Genomic DNA, 16,229 nt, shown 5'->3' with positions numbered 1-16,229 from the left:
GTCTTACTATCGGGGAAACACGGTAGCTAAACATCCATGCTCCTCTATAGAATCTTGTGATCGAGCTTAATAAATTGACACTTAGAGCTTGAAAATTAATAAGTTGTTACATTCGGCCTCTCCTCTCCCCCCCTTCTCTCCTCAGGCTTGCCCCACAAAAGCCTCTACTCTCTTGTTCCTCTTCTCTCCCTCAGGCTGGCCTCCTTGATCCTCTACTATCCCCTTCTCTCCCGGAGAAGGGGATAGTAGAGGCCCTGCATTTTCTTTCAACATCTTTCAGTGCAAATTGGGTGCTCTGGGGTGGAGCTCCACTTTTGCTACCCCACTGCGTCCCCCCCCCCCAACCAGGCAGTAGCCCAACCCTGTGGACAGGATAGGAGAAGCCACTGTGCCGCAACCCTAAGGGAAAGAAGGGGATAAGATAGAGGAGGCTTCTGTGCCGCAACCCTAAGGGAGAGAATGTGATAGGATAGGAGACATTTCTGTGCGGCCTTAGGACATGAAGGGGCTAGGGAAGAAGACATTTCTATGGGGCAGGGCTGAGGGAGAGAAGGGGATAGGATAGGAGAGGATTCTGTGAGGCAAGCCAGAGGAAGATAATGTGATAGGAGAGGGGAGGATTCTATGTGGCAAGCCAGATAGAACAGAAACTGTTCTATCTGGCCTGCCCCACAGAAACGTCTCCTATCCTATCACATTATTTTCCTCAGGCTTGCCCCACAGAGGACTCTCCTATCCTATCCCCTTCTCTATCTCAGGCTTGCTCCACAGTATCCTCCCCTATTTTATCCCCTTGTCTCCCTCAGCCTTGCCCCACAGAAGCCTCTCCTATGCTATCCTGTTCTCTGCAGTTATTTTCTGGTTAGGAGGGGGAGTAACTTCAGAGAGTGTTAATAATACTTTTTTACAGCCTGTCTACGGACTTGGGAATGAGTTTGACGATGCTTGTGTGCATCTTCCCTTTCTTGTGTTTTCCTAATCATTCAACTGTTCTGTAGTAAAGGTGCTTGCTGCTGTGAAAGTACAGTAGTACCTCTACTTATGAAATTAATTCGTTCCGTGACCAGGTTCTTAAGTAGAAAAGTTTGTAAGAAGCAATTTTTCCCATAGGAATCAATGTAAAAGCAAATAATGCATGTCATTGGAGAAACCACAGGGAGTGTGGAAACCCTGTTTCATCCCAGGAGATTTGTAGAGAGGCCCCAGGGAGGCTTCTCCCTGCCTTTTCCAGCCTTGTTTCCTCCCAGGAGATTCCTAGAGAGGCCCCATAGAGGCTTCTACCTGCCTTTTCCGGCCCTGTTTCCTCCCAGAAAATTCCTAGAGAGGCCCCATGGAGGCTTCTCCCTGGCTTTTCGGGTTACAGTTTTGGAGGCTCGGGTTTGTAAGTGGAAAATGGTTCTTGAGAAGAGGCAAAAAAATCTTGAACACTCAGTTCTTATCTAGAAAAGTTTCTAAGTAGAGACGTTTGTAGGTAGAGGTACCACTGTAAAAGTGAAAGTTCTCTCCTGTGCTTGTGTTTTGCATTTGGAACAGATTTATTTTCAGGTGGGGAGGGGGAGTAGAACTCCTTAGCATCAGATCATGTTAACAATAATATAGAAAATATCAATGCTCCAATGGGCGTTTTGGAAAATCCTTTCTTAGTGAGCACCTAGAAAGCAAGGGGAACATACATGCCAAATTTCAGGTTTGTAGGCTTTAAGGTTCTAGAGATTTCATGATTACGGCATAAGTGGTTTTGCTTTTATATATATAGATTTCATTTCTCTCCTCTCTCTCTCTACAGGTAGTCCTCACTTAACAGACTTTCATTCAGCAACCATTTGAAGTTATCACAGTGCTGAACAAAAAGTGCTTGGGTCAGGTTTCCCAAAGTTGTGCCTGTTGCAACATCCAAGTAGTCCCCTGATTAAAATTTGGGCACTTGGCAGTTATCACCCACTTACAACTGCGGGGGTGCTTCAACTCCCTCCATGTGCCTATTTCCGCCTTTTTAACCATCCTGCATTTTACCGAATTAATCATTATTTTGAATTTGTCTCTCTTGGACCTCTTCACTCATCTCTTTGTCAGCAACTCTTGTGCTAGGAAGTAAAGTACCTGGTTCTTCAGCAGTCTAAGCTGCTCTCATCCCAGGCCTCAGCCCCAAAGCCACTGTCAAGAAAAGCTGACTCGAGCTCTGTCCCACAGCCAAGTGCCCCAGGGCCCAGCCTCTCCACTCTGCAGCCGAACTGCTTATTCGGGGTAGCCCCACGCCATCAAAGGACAGTATGGATTGAGAATACCAGCCTTGTCTTAGTCCTAAAAATAAAATGTGGCAGAACTTAAGCAGTGGGTATAGGGATCAGACATTCAGGCCAACAAAAACCCATTTCACAAAGGATAGTGGCACCTATCAACAGATATCACTGGAGAAAATAGGGAATTCTAATGGATAAACAGCAACTCTTAATTTTTTCCCTTATTATTGTTTGATTGTGTCCAATTCTCAAGTCTGCAGTTTTCTTGGCAAAGTCCTTCAGAAATAGTTTGTCAGTATTCTCTTTACTAGGTCTGAGAGAAAGTGTCTTTCTCATCCACAATTTATGGTAATTAAAGTAGGACAATGCCTGCTAAATAGCACAAATGGAACCAAGCAGAAAAGTTCATATAGTCAAAAGATAAATTCATTTACTAGATTAGCAAATTTACTTTTTCTCAGCCTACAAAATTCTTTTTTATTCTAAAATGAATGATGCAGCCTAGTTAAGTAGAGGGAGGTAGGGAGGGAATTTAAATGCAATTTAAATAGACTTGTTTGATTCTAACCTCCAGAGGATTTTCAACAAAACTCAGTATAAGTAGTGAGGAATATTTCATTTAAAGCTAAAACCTTTCCCCCCCAATCATAAACTTACATATTTATCATCTTTCCTTGATTTTGTAGTTTTTCCTTCATCAAATAAAATTAATTCCTAAGTCACTCAGCTTCATTTCTTTCATCTACTATCGGATTTAACTTGTTGAAGTGTTTGGTCTAAAGATGGTTGAAGATTTTGTCTAAACATTTTCTCAATATCTTGTAAGAACAGAACATGCAAATTATCAACTTATTTTTCTTTCTTCAAAACAGTTCACATGATAAGTATGACATCAACATCCTTCTCTAAACTATTTTTGTATATCCTGAAATGTATTGTGGGGGGAAAAGTCTGGGACCTGACTTTCTTTCAAGGTCAGATTTTCTGTAGGGCTTTAAATATTTTCATACATTTAATAAAACACAAATGAGACCAAGCTCTGAGATAATTTACTAAGACACAACTTATACGAACATGATCTTATTTCTACCAGAATTGAAAGGACTAGTCACTTTTATAAAAGAGAATGTAGATTTGGAATACCAAGGAGAAAAGGAAAGAATACTTAAAAACCCAATACAGTGGTACCTCGAGATACGAGTTTAATTCGTTCCGGACCTGGGCTCTTAAGTCGAGCAGCTCTTATCTCGAACGACTTTTCCCCATAGGAATTAATGTAAATAATTTTAATTGGTTCCAGCCCTCAAAAAACTCACAAAGTTAGTCTAAATTATGCAGAAAGACATGTTTTTAATGAAGAAATGTACATGTACATATAAATGAATAATGAAGTTTCTTTCACTTAACTTATAAACTTTCTTAAACTTTTAAATTTACATATGTTCAACTTCTCTGCCACCCAATCCTGTAGGACAGAGGTCCCCAACCCTTTTTGCACCAGGGACCGGCTTTAAGCGATCAAGAGAGGAATGGGTGAATGAATGGACGGAGGGTGGGAAGGAAGGAAGGAAAGAGGGAAGGGACAGGAACAGAGGAAGGAAGCAAGGAAACTTATGAAAGGGGAGAGTAAGAGAGGAATGAGTGAAGGGAGGGAGGGAGGGAAGAAGGTGGGAAGGAGAAAGAAAAGAAGAAATAGAGGAAGGGAAGGTAAAAGAGAGAAAGAAAAAGAGCAAGAAAGAAAGAAAGAAAGAAAGAAAGAAAGGGGGAAGGGACAGGAACAGAGGAAGGAAGCAAGGAAACTTATGAAAGGGGAGAGTAAGAGAGGAATGAGTGAAAGGAGGGAGGGAGGGAAGAAGGTGGGAAGGAGAAAGAAAAGAAGAAATAGAGGAAGGGAAGGTAAAAGAGAGAAAGAAAAAGAGCAAGAAAGAAAGCTGCAAGCACCCCCCCGAGCCCCCCAGGCCGGCTGCAACCTTTTAAAACATGCGCGCCGCTTCGCAGCTGTCTCCTGAAGCCGAACGCGGAAGTTAGCGTTTGGCTTCAGGAGACAGCTCCTTGGCGCTTGTATCTCGAATTTGGGCTTGTAAGTAGAACAAAAATATCTCTCCCCTCCCAGCTCTTATCTCGAGTTGCTCTTAAGTAGAGCAGCTCTTATGTCGGGGTTCCACTGTAGATATTCATCTATTAAGCATTCAGATTTCATTTTCCTGCAAATAGCATATGACCGTTATTTACTTATTTGTATCCCACATTTATTGTTTTTACAAATAACTCAGTGTTGGCCAATAGTGGGTTTCAATTATCTTTGCTTCTCACCACCACCACTATTAGTTCTCCCGATCCAGGGCGAACCGATAGGAACCCGCCACTGGTGTTGGCTAACATATAGTAAGTAACATACCTTCCTCCTCTCATTTTTCCAACAACAGCCTAATGAGGTGAGTTGCGAAGAGAGAGAATGACTGGCCCAAGACGACTCAGACAGCTTTCGCAGCCAGAAATCATTATTTATTAAATGTATATTGATGCAGCTACTTTGGGCAGCTTAAAATGATAAAAGGATAAAAAAAGATAATGCAAAGCTATTAAAATTAAGGTTAAATAAAGACTAAAAACCAAGAGGATAGGAAACATAGAGGTCGGGATCATCTTTCTACCGCCATCCCCAGCAAAAAGCACCTTTTTTTAAAAGCACCTTTATCCTCCAGGCTAACTGGCAAAACCGGATGTTGAAGCTCTTCTGGAGGAGAATATTCGAAAGGGTGGGGCTACAGCAGAAAAAGCTCATCTCCTGGATCCCAACAACCAAGATTCTTTGGCAGATGGGATCTGAAGGCTGCTTACCCCAAACTCTGTGATCCAGATCTGAGTCACAGATCTAAGTATTGCCCACAAGATCATATGCTGCAACGTCCTGCCTGTCAACAACTACTTCAGCTTCAATCATAACAACACAAGAGCACACAACAGAATCAAGCTTAATAGTAACCGCTCCAAACTGGACTGTAAATAATACGACTTTAGTAATCGAGTTGTCGAAGTGTGGAACTCATTACCGGACTTCATAGTATCTTCCCCTAACCCCCAACATTTTACCCTTAGACTATCCATGGTTGACCTCTCCAGATTCCTATGAGGTCAGTAAGGGGCGTTCATTAGTGCAGTAGCGTGCCTTCCGTCCCTTGTCCTATTGTCTCTCCTATATCTCATATATCGTACCTTCTATCCCTATATCTTTTCTTCTATTCTACATTCATTGAATTTTAACCAGCTTACTGAACCAACAGGCTTATCATAGATTTTCAAAAATATGTTATTAATATCTTAACCATTTTTAAGGAAAATAGGCGTTGATTGCTTACCTGAACGTCTCTTCTCGTACACTGAGTGGGAACAGCAGTCACGTAGGTTGCTCGCTGTCCAATCCGCAGAGGACAGAGCCTAGTCTTTAAAAAGCCTGCTGGATCCGCCCCTTCCCCAGAATTCGCGAATCCGTAGACTTAGGCTCAAGTGTGGTGGCTCAAATAGGGCTCAACTCTCATGATAGGAAAAATACAGGTTAAAGGATATAGCCACAGTTAGAATAAAAAAAGGGAGGGAAGTGACTGCTGTACCCGCTCAGCGTACGAGAAGAGGCGTTCAGGTAAGCGATCAAAGCCTATTCTCTGTACTGAATGAACGGGTCCAGCAGTCACATGGGACATACCCAATAGATGAGTCCCTAGGGAGGGATTAGTTCGCTATCATGAGAGATAATGGATTGGAGGACTCTTCTGCCGAAGGCAGCATCTGCTGAAGCATAAGAGTCAATTTTGTAATGCCTTATGAAAGAGTTTGGAGAGGCCCAAGTGGCTGCTTTGCAGACTTCTTCCAATGGAGCTTGAGTTGCCCATGCGGCAGATGTGGCTGCACTTCTTGTGGAGTGTGCTGTGATAACTCTGGGTATGCTGAGGGAAGCTGACTCATAAGCCTTTGAGATAGTCCCTCGGATCCAACGGCCTATTACGGTTGAGGATACCTTGGAACCCAGGGATCTGGGATGGTAGGCTACGAATAGGGCTTCTGACCTCCGGATGGGTCTTGTCCGTTGGATATAGATTCTCAGTGCTCTGGTGAGATCTAAGGTGTGCCATCTGACCGCAAGCTGATGGTTCTGATTGGAACAAAATGAAGGCAACACAATGTCCTGGGATGTGTGGAACATGAAACTGACCTTGGGTAGAAAAGTGGGGTCCAGGCGCAGGACTACTTTGTCCGTATGGAACTGGCATAGATCCTGGCGAATGGATAGGGCTGCCAATTCTGAAATGCGTCGGGCAGATGTTATTGCCACCAGGAATGCTACCTTGTAAGATAGGTAACTGAAGGATGCTGACCGTAGGGGCTCGTATGGTGCCTGAGTGAGGGAATGGAGAACCTGTGGTAAGTCCCAGGACGGGTATCTGTGAACCTTGGAAGGCCTGAGGTTCGAAATACCTCTTAAAAATTCTTGAATTTCCGGGAAAGTGTGGAGTGGTTGTCTGCAGGGACCTGCTAGGACCGAAGATAGAGCGGCTAGATGATGGCAAATGGTGTTAGTTGAGAGGCCTTGATGGAAACCTTTCATAAGGAAGGCTACGATTTTGTGAATGGGAATGCACAGGGGGGATAGGTCTTCCTGTGAGCACGACTGGTGAAACCTGGACCAGGTGTGGTCGTAAATTCTATTGGTGGAGACTCTCCTTGCTTTCAGGATTATTTCTATAGTGTCCGGGTTGTAGCCTCGTAGATCTAGGTCGTGCCGGATAATAGCCAAGCAGTGAGGTGGAACCACTCCGGATCTGGATCCTTAGCTTGCCGGCAAACCTCCTGGCTGATTAGATTTGTGAAAAAATACAATCCGGCAGCAGCGTGAGCAGGGTGTTTTGGAAAAAAACGCTATAGCCGCGCCGCAGCTTCTCCCTCGGCGCTGAGCCCAGTAAGGCTGGCGCACAAACCAAGGCAAGCTCTAACTAAAATACAATATTAAATGTTACTTATCTGGATAGAAAGAAGACGAAGGGAAGGTGTTTTGCGAGAGGAACAAGCCACCATGAGTCCTCCTGGATCGCAGGACCAAGCGAATTCTGGGGAAGGGGCAGATCCAGCATGCTTTTTAAAGACTAGGCTCGGTCCTCAACGGATTGGACAGCGAGCAACCCACATGACTGCTAGATCCGCTCTCTCAGTACGGAGAAACAACTGCATACAAACTGTTATGTAAGTGGTCCTTGATGCTCTCTGAGCTTGATTATTTTCTTGCAGACGTTTCATTACCCAAACTAAGTAACATCCTCAGGGTCCCACATTTCAACTCTAAGCTACAATATTCTCATTTATTGAAACTTCAGTGCTTCAGGAATAACTTGTGGTTTTTTTCCTTGCTAAAGAAAACATTGATATTTGTAACAATAAATCCATATAGTAAATTAGAAATATAAGCCATGCGTCAATCAGTTATAAATATAAATAATAAATAGAAGAAAACTGCATGAATAATTCTGGCAATAACTGCTGCAAAGGTGAACAGAAAATCAAAAGATAATGAATTATTTGTCATTTGTAGGCAGAAGATTTATGGAAGCTACTGAGACTGCTTAGCTAATTAAGAATTCAAACAGTGCTAAGAGCAATAAATTATCAGTGGATCAAAGAAAGAATTCAGTGTGTGTGTGTGTATGTGTTTTCTCAAAATAAGGAAAATAGTCTTTTATGAACTCATTGTCTCTGTGTGTAATTAGAGAGGCAAAGTCTATACTTTACAGCCTCAAGGTCTTGCCTAATCCTGTCGAAACCTCATTGTAGTCTTAGATGCTCTCAGAAGACCCACACGTCTCTTCAGAAATAAGGGTAGAGAAAATAAGAAGGAAGCCTTTCTTAGAAATGGTATCACAGTAGTGCACACATACACACCTCATCATCATCCAGCATCTGTCCTTTCTGCATAAACATCTGGATTTTCTCACTGCAAATGCACCAAAGTGTGTGTGCACTTTGGTTTTTGTAGTCTATAAAAACTCAAGGCACACATGCAGACCTATTTTTCCCTGCTGCCAATTGACAAGCTACTTTGGACTGTTTCCTTACTCTAATAGCAATGTAATCTAGCAAGGCAATAAATATGAGAGTTTATAAGGAGAAGAAAATAAAGGTTCTACCCATACTTAGTTATGCAGGGGTAGAATCAATTGGCTCTGAAGGTTCTTATCAGGGAGGTGTAGAAAGTATCTTTAGCCAGGAATGCATTTTCAGCTTCACTTGGTCTATTAGCTACCTTATCCAGAGAGAGAGCGGACCTTTCATTAGAAATACATACCTTTGTTACATTTAATGTTGATTATCACTACACACTTTACGTGAGATGGACCTGCATGTACCAGATGTAATTACAAGAATGTCTTGTAATTACAACTGGTACAAAATGAAAATAATTTGTTTCAAAGTAGGTAAAAAAATAACCCTTCCCAAGTGTATATGCCTAACTACGCTTGAAGATAAACAGTTGCTAGGCTTTGTTATGTAGTTTATGTCCAAATTTCAGAGACCAATCAATTTATAGTGGTCATTTAGAAATCTTTAGAAATGCCTTCTCTGGGATGGAGGCATGTCACCCTTCAGAAAGTTCTTAAAATTGTTTGTTCTAGTCTGCATATAGATAAATTAACAGAGGTTTTATCCTGCTACATTATCAGTTATATTTTGCCTGTATTATAGCTTATACATTGAATGCTGTCATTTTGTATATATAAAGCATACTATAAATTTCTTAAACTAATGAAAATGTATATGCTATGGATGTATAGAAGTGGTCCCAATCAGGCACCTGCCTATTTCAAAAAGCTTTAAAAGTTGAATGTTATGTTCAGAGATGGGTTCCAAATCTTTTTACTACCAATTCTGTGTGCGTGGCTTATTTTATGGGTGTGGTTTGATAGTCATGTGACTGAGTAGGCACTCACGCCCACACCCTCAGTCACACGCACCCACCTAGCGATGGCCACAGAACTTGTGAAAATTTATATTTTGCCAGCTCGGAAGCTGGCAAAGAAACCTTGCTTTCCTCTCCCGCCGTGTTGGCTACTTCTACCTCAGCGCCAGCAGGAGTAGATTCATTTGTTAAATCAACAGCGGGGAAAGCCTGTCAGAAGCGAGAAGAATTATTGATTGATTGATTGATTGATTGATTGGATTTCTATGCCACCCCTCTACGAAAATTTGGGGTGGCATACAACATATAATAAAAACAATAAATTACAGTGGCAAATCCAATTAATTAACTAAATAACTCACCTAAAATCCTTAATACAGTGATACCTCGTCTTACAAACGCCTCGTCATACAAACTTTTCGAGATGCAAGCCTGGGGTTTAAGATTTTTTTGCCTCTTCTTACAAACTATTTTCACCTTACAAACCCACCGCCGCCGCTGGGATGCCCCGCCTCCAGACTTCCGTTGCCAGCGAACCACCCGTTTTTGCGCTGCTGGGATTCCCCTGAGGCTCCCCTCCATGGGAAACCCCACCTCTGGACTTCCATGTTTTTGTGATGCTGCAGAGGAATCCCAGCAGTGCAAAAACAGGCGCTTCGCTGGCAACAGAAGTCCGGAGGTGGGGTTTCCCAGCGAGGGGAGCCTCAGTGAAATTGCAGCATCGCAAAAACACAGAGGTCGGGAGGTGGGGTTTACCATGGAGGGGAGCCTCAGGGGAATCCCAGCAGCGCAAAAATGGGCATTTCGGCTGGCAAAAGGGGTGAATTTTGGGCTTGCACGCATTAATCGCTTTTTCATTGATTCCTATGGGAAACATTGTTTCGTCTTACAAACTTTTCACCTTAAGAACCTCGTCCCGGAACCAATTAAGTTTGTAAGACAAGGTATCACTGTATTTTAAAAATCTATTGTACACTTTCAGACCTCAGGGGGCCTAAGATCTAATTGCCCCAAGCCTGGCGACATAAATGAATCTTAAGAATCTTACAGAAGGCGAGGAGGATGGGGTCAGTGCAAATCTCTGAGAGAAGCAGATTCCAGAGGGCTGGGCACCTCACAGAGAAGGCTCTTCCCCTTGGCCCCGCCAAGCGACATTGTCTGGTTGATGGGACCTGGAGGAGGCCAACTCTGTGGGACTTAACCGGTTGCTGAGATTCATACTGGTTGCCCAAGTGGCTGCTGTTTGCAGCAGCCACTTGGGCAAGCCACTCCCCACTTCAGGCCCATGCTTCCCTCGCCAAGCCACCGCAAAAATTTATGTTTTGCGAGTTGGGAGGTTGGCAAAGAAACCTCGCTTCCTCTGCTACCATAGCTGCTTCTAACTCAGCGCTGAATAGTCTATGGTTCCCCTACACATACACACACACACACCATGCTTGTGCTGGCAGCACCCCAGCAGTAGCAGTAACAACCAAGGATGGAAGAGGCACCTGTTCGGTCCTCAGCTGTTGCAAAGAAGTAGCAGCTCTGGATGTGCCACATTCTGTTTGGGAGTTGCTTTGCACTTTGTCTGCAACTCACTCCAAAAAGAGCTCAGATTGTGGCAGCATTTAGGCTTCCGCTGTCTTGTGGGGTCCAAGATCGACACAGCGACACAGGTGCATTTGGGGGCACCTAACCCTATGGCAATGCAATGGTTGGAGAGGGAGGGCAGCAAGGTGACCAGCATGGAAAACACCCAGAAAAAAAATATTATAATTTTTAAAAATAAAATATATATAAAAAGATGGCGGCACCCACGGACCAGTTTGGTAATATTATGATAACACCACCGGGTTGCTACCAGTTTGAGCAAACTGGTTCAAACTGGGAGGAACCCACCCCTACTAATATTTTAATATATTGGCTATAATTTTTTGAAGGGTTAGATGTTTGGTTTTACCTGAAAGCAGGAAGATGCTATGTATGAATGATTAGAATAGGGCAAATAAAATATAATATTAATACTCCTCACTACTTGGATTGAAACTGCTCTATAGATAAGAATCAAACATGATTATTTAAACTGTGGCATCTGAAGTTGTTTTTGTTCTTGTAAATGAAGGCTGTTTTTATGAACCATTATAGGAAAAAAGAACGGTTCTAACCAAAAGAGGAAATGGATAGCACAAAATCTGTTGTATTTAAATGCTTCATTTCGTGAGTTCATTTTTCAAACCTGGTTTTCCTACAAAAACAGTCAGTGCGTTGACCACACGATCCTGCTGAGGACTGAGGAAAAAAGCAGGAAGACTGACAGAATTTGAGCTTTTATAACATGGGCTCAGTCCTGATTGGTTGACGGATGGAGGTCAACCCACTGACTGTGAACTACGCCAATGACTGTGGAGAACTACATATTGCTATTTTGAAGATACTTTGTTTACAATCCTTTTTCTTACCTTGAATACTTCACTGAACTTAATGGTTGCTTCTGAACAGCCATGTATAGGACTGCATTGTAAATCAGCTGCTTGTAGCAAAATGACTTTCTCACAGCTCAGATGGAAAAATGGAACTCCAGATGATAAGTGGGTGTACACAACACAACTTCTGAGCAGAATGAAGCCTTATGCTTCTTTATATCCATTTTTCCTTACAACAAAATACTTTTTTAAAATAGCACACAATGTACTTCTCAAGTTTAACCACAGTTTATGGTAATTAGTGAACACGCAAATCAATTGAATTCAGAGACATTATAATAACTATAATTTTAGTCAGAATGAATTGCATTAAAGTAAAATCATTAAACCTTGAGACTATAGGCAAAGTCAATAGCAATGCACTAAAGGTTGTAGCCCCAAGCATCAAGAGAGTACCAGGCTGATTATGGCCATTCGAATTAGCAACAGCCAGAATGCAATCTCTCCCCAACCAGTCAGCATCTCAGTTCAGTTCCATGTCTCTTCAATCACAAATATAGCTTTGAAATGTACACAAATTTGCTAAAAACCCTTCCTCCAATGCCATTGTTCACATACTGATATAGAACCATGTTGTCAAAGGAAAGATGCTTTGTGCCTATAGTGACTCTATATGGTTCATTCATCTATATGACCATGAGATAATATGAATATATTATGCAACAGGAATTTATGCAGAAAATATCACAATTCGTTGAGGCAAATACATAAGTATTTAGAAACTTGTCTGAATTCAGCAGAGCTGATTTCCAACAGTACACTGGCTTGCTTTATTTGCTTTCTCAGCAGTAAGAAAAAGAATTATCAGATTTTATCTAATCTTCATATTAAACTTGAATGGAATTCCTTTTTTCTTGTCAAATATTTTCCAAAACAGGAAACAGGAATTTTACAAAAGCAATAAATGTTGAACTTCATGCACTGTTTTCATGGTGCTTTAAAAAAACGAACCACTTGTGAATGTAGAGGAAGCTGTTGACTACAAACCAGAAGAACAAGTACAAGTCCTTTCAAGCTATGTTTATCATTATCGCAGAACACACAGCTTCATCTCCAAATGGAGACAGACTTGAAAATTGGCAGAAACAATTCCTTACCATCCATCTTAGAACACAGAACAAACATATGGCTATTTTTCTCTGTGGGGCGCCATCCCTGGCATTGTCAGCACTACGTGTTCATTTCATTGAATATCTATGGAATATGCTGAACTTTAGGCACATGGAAGGACTTCAGGTATCCTATAATTCAACAATGACAATGGAAATAAATACAAACTTGTTTTGTTCGATGGGATGGATTCAAAACAATGGGCTATCTACATATGATATAATCATAATATGGTGGAATACAAGTATTCTTAAATTCATTGTTCTGCCCACCCCAAATGGATATGGTTAACAAACTACATTTGTACCTTAATCAGCATGCTATATTAATTCAGAGTTTCCCCTATATCTGTGAAACCATCATTTATAGTTTATATATTCATAGAAGAAGGCATTGGGTATCATTGAGTTCACCCATAACTACCGGTACATCACATGCCTTAACATGACATGCAAACACATTCACTGTCTGATGTGATATTCCATGCCTCCTTTATTTATTTGATGTTACATTCCCTTTCACATTAATTCTTACCTTCTGCTGGAGGAACAAGGAAGAGGGGAAAAGTTCAATTCCCCAAGAAAAAGTTCATTCCAAACTTCTAACATCTTTCTTGCCCAATAGTTATTCTGTTTGTTTATATTCTAGCTAAAGACAGAATGCAAAAACTTCGTGTTGCTTTGAATTCTTTTTTTAAAAAATTCCCCTAAAAGCTAAAGTGGTTTATAGCTAATGAAAACCAGCAAGTTCTTAGATTTTTAGTAATTAAAAGCTTTTCGAACTGATCTAACAAAAGATTCAGATCTATAGTATGTAGTGCATTTAAACTGAGTTTGATGTAGGATATTCCTCCCCCCCACCTTTAAAAAAGATTCAGAGGAGGCAGGAATTTATACTACACCACATGTTTCAGAGCTACCCAAAAAGCAAATAAGAGTTTGCAACAAGTACATCCAGCTACATATAGTTCTTATTCACATACTATAGAGCCTTCATGGTTAAGGGCGTTTCTCAGATTAACAAGTTACAGCTTCTCTCCGGTAAGACTTGCTTTTATTTTTAAAATCCCATAGAAAACTACCTTTACCTTGTTTGTTAAGCAAGTCTTCAAAACTATTTTTTTAACTTTCTTAACGCTTCTAAAATTGTGTTTTCCTGCACACCTGCCAATATACCACATACAGGCTTCCTCACACCTTGGTTAATTAAAAAAACAATTCTGGCCTTCCCACAGATCTTTTGTCTTGCTCATATCTTTCATGTACAGACAGTAACTTAACATGAAATACTGGTAAGTGCATGTAGAGACTAAGGTCCGAGATGTCTTCTTTGAACAATCCTTGGTAACTCGCTTTTGCCTTCAAATATTATAAACGCTAGCATATCCCTTATGCATATGATGTCCCTTATCTAATTCAACCCAGACAAGTGGCTGTGGGTCTTGCCTCCCAAGGACAATTCCATCTGTCCGTCCACCACCCTGGAGGGGGGAATTACTGACCCTCTCAGAGAGGGTTCGCAACTTGGGCGTCCTCCTCGATCCACAGCTGACATTGGAACATCATCTTTCAGCTGTGGCGAGGAGGGCGTTTGCCCAGGTTCGCCTAATGCACCAGTTGTGGCCCTATTTGGACAGGGAGTCATTGCTCACAGTCGCTTATGCCCTCATCACCTCAAGGTTCGATTACTGCAACGCTCTCTACATGGGGCTACCTTTGAAAACTGTTCGGAAACTTCAGATCGTGCAGAACGCAGCCGCGAGAGCCATCGTGGGGCTTCCCAGATTCGCCCACCTTTCTACAACACTCCATGGCCTGCATTGGCTGCCGATCAGTTTCCGGTCACAATTCAAAGTGTTGGTTATAACCTTTAAAGCCCTACATGGCATTGGACCAGAATACCTCCAGAACCAGCTGCTACCGCACGGATCCCATCAACCGATAAGGTCCCACAGAGTTGGCCTTCTCCGGGTCCCGTTGACTAAACAATGTCATTTGGCGGGCCCCAGGAAAAGAGCCTTCTCTGTGGCGGCCCCGGCCCTCTGGAATCAACTCCCCCTGGAGATTAGAATTGCCCCCACTCTCCTTGTCTTTCATAAACTACTCAAGACCCACCTAGACCGCCAGGCATTGGGGAGTTGAGACACCTTTCCCCCAGGCTCTTTATATTTTATGTTTGGTATATATGTGTTGTTTGGTTTTTAAATATGATAGGGTTTTATATGCTTCTTTTTTAATATTAGATTTGTTTCGCTATAATATTGTTTTTTATTATTGTTGTGAGCCGCCTCCAGTCTTCGGAGAGGGGCGGCATACAAATCAAATAAATTATTATTATTATTATTATTATTATTATTATTATTATTATTATTAATTCTGTGGCTGAAAGAAACATATTCAGATTATTTTGAGACTGAATCCTCCCATCAATCTTTGATAGCCTACCTAAACTTTTTGGAATATTATACTAATAAAATGTAAAATGATCCCAGGAACAAAAGGTTAAATGAAAATGTTCTAGTTGATATTATAGAACTCCACAACCAGTTCAATCCAATGAACACTTGCATAAAACAAGAAGCCAAATGAGCACCTGCCTCTCCATCAACGTTATTGCTAACAGTATATTTGAGAACGGAAGAGTCAAGTAAATACAGGTAGTCTTTGATTTACGACCATAATTGAGCCTAAAATTTATGTTGTTAAATGAGACATTTGTTAAGTGAGTTTTGCTCCATTTTATGACCTTTCTTGCCAGTTGTTAAGTAAACCAATACAGTTGATACCTTAGTAACACAGTTGTTAAGTGAATCTCACTTTCCCACTGATTTTGCTTGTCAAAAGGTTGCAAAAGGGAATCACATGACCTTGGGACAAAGGAATGGTCGTAAGTATGAAGGAACTTTCAAGCATCTGAATTTTGAGCACATGATTTTGGGCTACTACAAAGGTCATTAGTATGAAAAATGGTCATAAGTCACTTTTTTCAGTGCCATTGTAACTTTGAATGGTTGCTAAATGAACTGTTGTAAGACAAGGACTACCTGTACGTATATCAGGGAATGCAATCAATGAAGCTGGATACTTTTTTCATTTTTTAATGTGAAACATAAACTAAAAGGGAAATTGCGAGGTTATGCACCAGAAACGCATCCCTTATGTGTCTAATCACACTTGGCCAATAAATAATTCTAATTCTAATACTTTGCTTCCTCCCACCTCCAGTTATTACCCTTGGTTCCACGGTGCTTACAGGCAAGCAGTAACCACTAATTAATATTCTCTATATAGAACCCCATAATACATATTATAAGACTTGTGTATCAGAAGATCACCCAGAATAATTACTTCAAACCATGAGCTTACTATTCCCACAAAGATAGCATTTTCCCCTGCTCTATACTGTATCTTGCCTAAGAGGGAAGGGCTTATTTGTCTTGAGGGTCATTCTTATTCTGCTTCTTGAATTAAT

At 41.4% G+C, this 16,229-nt stretch overlaps 1 protein-coding gene across 3 annotated transcripts in view; it reads right to left on the bottom strand.

Moving 5' to 3' along the window:
* Window positions 1–16,229, bottom strand: part of TANC1 (tetratricopeptide repeat, ankyrin repeat and coiled-coil containing 1) — a 206,029-nt gene that overhangs the window by 168,437 nt on the left and 21,363 nt on the right. Inside the window, exon 1 of one of the 3 annotated variants that reach the window (XM_070731571.1) lies at window positions 12,746–12,764. The exons of the other annotated variants lie outside the window; for them this stretch is intronic. The gene's annotated coding sequence lies outside the window, so the exon portion shown is untranslated. Of the gene's footprint in view, window positions 1–12,745; window positions 12,765–16,229 lie in introns of those variants that run through there. 3 annotated transcript variants of the gene reach the window in all.

The sequence above is a fragment of the Erythrolamprus reginae genome, chromosome 1, assembly GCF_031021105.1.
Source record: "Erythrolamprus reginae isolate rEryReg1 chromosome 1, rEryReg1.hap1, whole genome shotgun sequence".
Classification (NCBI taxonomy): domain Eukaryota; kingdom Metazoa; phylum Chordata; class Lepidosauria; order Squamata; family Dipsadidae; genus Erythrolamprus; species Erythrolamprus reginae.
This window is presented reverse-complemented; position numbering and strand designations above follow the sequence as displayed.